This window comes from Coptis chinensis, chromosome 4, assembly GCF_015680905.1.
Source record: "Coptis chinensis isolate HL-2020 chromosome 4, ASM1568090v1, whole genome shotgun sequence".
NCBI lineage: Eukaryota > Viridiplantae > Streptophyta > Magnoliopsida > Ranunculales > Ranunculaceae > Coptis > Coptis chinensis.
The window spans coordinates 29,031,650-29,036,908 of NC_141459.1; the positions used below are offsets into that span (position 1 = coordinate 29,031,650).

Below are 5,259 nucleotides of genomic sequence, written 5' to 3' on the forward strand. Positions count from 1 at the left end.
CGGTCCTCACATTGCAAAGGGTTGATGGAAACGAAGTTCAACAAGGTGGGACAAGATCAAGGTAAACAAATCCTACACATTATTGTCTTTTTCTTTGAAAAGTATATGTTTACATATGTTGTGAGTCTATATGTTAGGGCATATCAACCAGGGTGTACGAGTGTGGGTATTATACAACGAAGTTTATGAGGGAAATAGTAGGTTTGTTCATTGGATCATTTGAAAATAAGGTATTAGGTTTTGACAAACACTTTATTTGGCTCAATTCAACGACTTTGCCTTATTCTTATATAGTAACTTCTACATGTTGTGCTTTGACTCATCCAGATAACAAATTTAGAACTGAAGTTGGAGACATACCGCCAAAGATGAACTTGACGGTGTTCGGCTTGATATTATTCTTAGTTTATCCGGGAAAATGGGGTGTTTCGGTCGGGCGAATGAGGATGAGTTTTAGCTATGTCCTCCGGACCCCTCGGTTTAATTTATGAGTCTTACCTTTTTAATTTATGTTTGATAGTTTATTGTACATTTTGGAATTTGTTGGGAAGATGGAAAAAAATTAATGGAAGTTTTTTATTATTATCTTTTTGCAATGTTTGATAGTTTATTGTATATTTTGGAATTTGTTGGGAAGATGGAAATGTTGTATGTAGGCGGTATTGTAAGAATTTTTTGTTATCGCGGTATATATATATATATATATACCTGGCGGTTCATGATAAACCGTGAAGTATTTAGTATAACTATATACCACGATTGTTATAATACATACACTAATATAAACCACGGTTTCAATAGCTTATATGTCAATGGTTTCATTGACAAGTGGTATATAATGGGAACAAATAAAACCCGGTTATTTGAAAAACCGTGGTATCCTCATTTAAATATATATACCACAGTTTTTATTATTATATATATGCACCTTTATTGTCATGGTTGTATATGATGGTAAATATATTTATACCACTTTAAAAGCGATGGTATAAGTGTTATTCTCAGAAGTAGTGAATCAACTTAAATTGAGAACTTTGATACCTAGAAAAAATATATTAAAGAACTAAATTGTAAGCAAATAAGTATAAAAAACAAAATTGAGTTTTGTATGTGTAGTCTGTGAACGAGAAAAACAAAATAATATTACAATGCCACAAAAAGGAAAAAAAAATACAATGTTCACGGAATCCCCAAGGCAAAATGCTCAATAGAGAGAAAAGGGAACGCTCTGAATTCCCCACCTCGACTCTCTCTGTACAAGTACAACAACCAAATCCTGCGTCTGTCACCGACTTCAAAAAAAGCGGTACAGACTATTGTGCGCATAATGCAGGTACATATTATTACAATCATAGAATTGACTGTGTCATACTGTCATCACTATCACTCATGCCATCTTTCCTCTTTTTGGTTTAACACCACAAGAAATGGCGCATTCAAATCCATAAACATCACCGAAGCACGATAACAATCCTGCATTATCAGTATGTCTCCTTCTATGTCCAGCAGTAGATTTAGATTTGAAGGACCCAAGATGGTGGTGTCCACGATCATATACAGGCGGTAGCTCAGTTTTCCACCTTTCTAGTTTTGATTTTAAATCCCTCAGCCTTGTGTTTTTCTCTGGGTCCCACTCGTCTATTACGTCCCCACCTGTCTCGGGTAACGAAAATAAGTCATGAGCCGTTGTTCCTGCTGCTATTGTTGATGGGGCTGGACCAACATCTGACTCGGACCACATTGACCCAGTTGTTATTGTGATCAATGGTGGCTCACCAAATTCCGAACTAGGAAATGATAATCCTGATTTTCGTGGATAGTCTGGATCAGTAGCATTCGAATGACGTTCACTTCTGCTACGACGTAAAAGACGATGCTTGTTTGTTGTGGAAATTGGGATGGTGATTTGGAGTGTGTAACTCATCACCCATCAAATCTCGAAATCCAACGGCTGAGGCGCTTAATTGGGTGTATAATGGCATACTTCTCATGGATCCATCTAAAAGTGCCATACCAATGTTGAGTATTCCTTGTGGTCGACCTGATGGACGACGAACTTGTAATGCCACGAATCGCATACCTGAACATAGTCATAAAGATCATTGAACGATTTCGACAAAGGGTGGTCACAGCAATTAATTAATAATAATCAAAAGTAAGAAATGCATTGACAAAGTCATTGGTTGACATGCAAACCAAGGGTGGAGAATAATTTAATTTAGATTGCACGTTTGAGGTTAACGGACAGCACAAATGTGCATTCAGGTAGCAGAAATGTACCTGAATTTTGTGGCTGAGTCCAGGTTGACTGAGGGAGGAGATTACCAACAAGAAGTCGAACACTACCAACACGAACATCTCTAAACCATTTGACAGCATAGATTTCAATCATAACAGCTGAAGTATCAGAACGTAAGAATGACTCGTTTACACGAAAACAAACTTATCGTTCCAAGATGGATTATTTTTATTTTGATTATCAATCTGAGTTGATAATTTACGCTCAGCATTAACCCATGCAACAGCGTACGTACGCATTTACGTAAAACCAAAGCTAAATCTTGAGCTGAGATGATATTAACCTCAAAGTTGGAAAAGGGCTTTAGGCTGCGGGGACGGACAAGGACATTGTAGCAGTGGTCATGGTTTTTCGACGGTTGGAAACCCAGACTCGTCGCCACTGTGACGACGAGAGGGATACCTTGCATGAAGGTGCTTAGAGACAAAGAGAGCGAGAAGAAGGGAGGGGTAAAAGATGAAAAGGACAACAATAATACACATAATAAAGCGTGGGATTAGGAGAAATTAGTTACAAATGATTTGACCAGGAGTGTTCTTTGTCTATTTTCCTATACGGTATACATGTCCATCTCACGTCTTACTATATTAGAAAATGTGGGGTTGAGGAATATTGATTTGGTGTCACGTTTCAAAATCGTAAATTTAGTCCGTTTAACAAAACTTCTTCTCATTTCGCGATTTTTCCTCTCTTCTATTGGCCCTCTCTCTCAGTCTCCCCATTTCCACTCTCTTCTCGGTGGCCCGCCCTTTCTCCCCATTTAATGCTTTAACCTAACTTCATTCAAAACCTACCTATCATATAAGGAAATTTCCCCGAAGATCCGCTTGCTCTTGAAGTAAATATTTGGAATTAGCGAGAAGTTTGAAAGATTTACAATTAACAATGACAATACATCTTCACATGCTAGGCTTTAAACATCCACATTTCACACATGTTAAGGAGTTAACTTATTTTCAAGCTTCACAATGTTTAGATCAACAAAGGCGGTTCATCACCATCCTATCCTATATGAAGTGAAAAATGATAGAGCTCATCCTCATACCGGTTTATGGAATATGCAACCTAAATGATTAATAACCTTACGAAACTAGCTCTATCAAGAAAGTGATACATGTTTGATGGATATGTTTATCTCCAATATATACCTTATTGTTGAACAACCTTTTTATGAATTTGAGAATTGAAAAGAGTAAAATCACACTAGCTTAGCAACACTATTACTAAAAGGTGTTGTAAAGAACATCTTCTTTGTAGCCATAGGCCATATCACGATGAAGAACGAATGAATGACCCCTTGATGTCCAATTAAGACCATCATTAACATCGGACATATACTCCGTCCTTTTTACCTTTAGCTAGCTTGAAACCAACGAAATCCAACACCGGATATTATAACTAAAAGTCGGTGATAACCATTTTAAACTCAAACCGGACTAGTGCAAAAGAATTGATCCACCTCTATCAAAATGTTTTACTTTGAATAAAAGCGGTCTTTACCTCTGTGTATCTAGGACCACTTTGCGGCTTTTGTGGAAAAATTGACACCTAATTGAAAGCATTTGAAAGCGACATAAAGGAAATCCAAGAAACCTTTCCCTTGAGAAGACCTTTACCGGTCAAAGAGCTCAAAATCTAACAACAAGAGGAAACCAATTGCGGCTGTCTTTCCATTTATTAATTCATTCCTCTTTGTGAAACCAAAACCGGTTTCACCCTCATCAACTATCATTCTCACCTGAAATCCATGAGCAGAGAAAAAGTTGTAAAAGCGCAAATTAGTACTTAGAAATATTTTGTCTTTTTGAGTGAAACAATCAACTCTCGATTACCTCATCCACATTGACATCGGATCACGGTTGCACTGGTTGAGCCTTCCACTAAAGACAATCTCGGGCGAGGCACCATATGGAACACCGTCTTCCAAGCTGATGTAAATGTTATCAGCATCAATTTCCTGAGAATACACAAAGAAGCGGTCTCAAAGAGGGTGTTAGGACTCTCGGCCCTGAACATTCTTGGGATACCAATCTTTCACCTCCCAGTTCTTAGATCATATGTACTGTCATGCGTAGATGGACAAACTATACAACCATCCTGAAAAAGAAAAGTATCATAGATTATTTTGCTTTAAATCCGCCCGAAAACTATGTCATAGCGACAATCTTATAGTTGTGCGAAACATGTGTCTTGTAAGAATATAGCCCGAGGGGACCAACTTCCAGTTTATATACCCACTTGTAGTCCATTTTCTCATATTCTTTGGGCGGACACTCTTCTCGTTATATGGTTTCAATTAAATGCCTACAAAATTTTCATAAACTCCCAACAAATTCCAAAATGTACAATAAACTATCAAACATAAATTAAAAAAGGTAAGACTCATAAATTAAAGCTGGAAGGGTGCGAACATAGCTAAAACTCATCCTCATTAAACTTCCCATTTGAAACACCCCATTTTCATGGATGAAACCGAATAATATCAAGCCCGAACACCGTCAAGTTCATCTTCGCGTGTATGTCTCCTTCAGTTCTAAATTTGTTATCTGGATGAGTCAAAGCACAACATGTAGAGTTACTATATAAGAATAAAAGGCAAAGTCGTTGCATTGAGCCAAATAAAGTGTTTGTCAAAACTTTTCGAATACCTTATTTTCAAATGATCCAGTTGAACAAGCTTCTACTATTTCCCTCATAAACTTCATTGTATAATACCCACACTCTGTACCCGGTTGATATGGGCCCTAACATATAGACTCACAACATATGTAAACATATACTTTTCAAAGAAAAAGACAATAATGTGTAGGATTTGTTTACCTTGATCTTGTCCACTTCAGTGAACTTCGTTTCCCATCAACCCTTTGCAATGTGAGGACCGCGCTTCACAAAGATAAATGCAAAACATTTAATTCACAATCGCTAGTGGGAAGTCTAATTGGAGACGTTTTTAGTACTTC

The 5,259-nt window shown here is 37.3% G+C and overlaps 1 pseudogene; it reads right to left on the bottom strand.

The window, feature by feature from the left end:
- Positions 1–1,332: 1,332 nt before the first annotated feature.
- On the bottom strand, positions 1,333–4,548 carry LOC147503066 (uncharacterized; annotated as a pseudogene).
- Between the last annotated feature and the right edge of the window lie 711 nt (positions 4,549–5,259).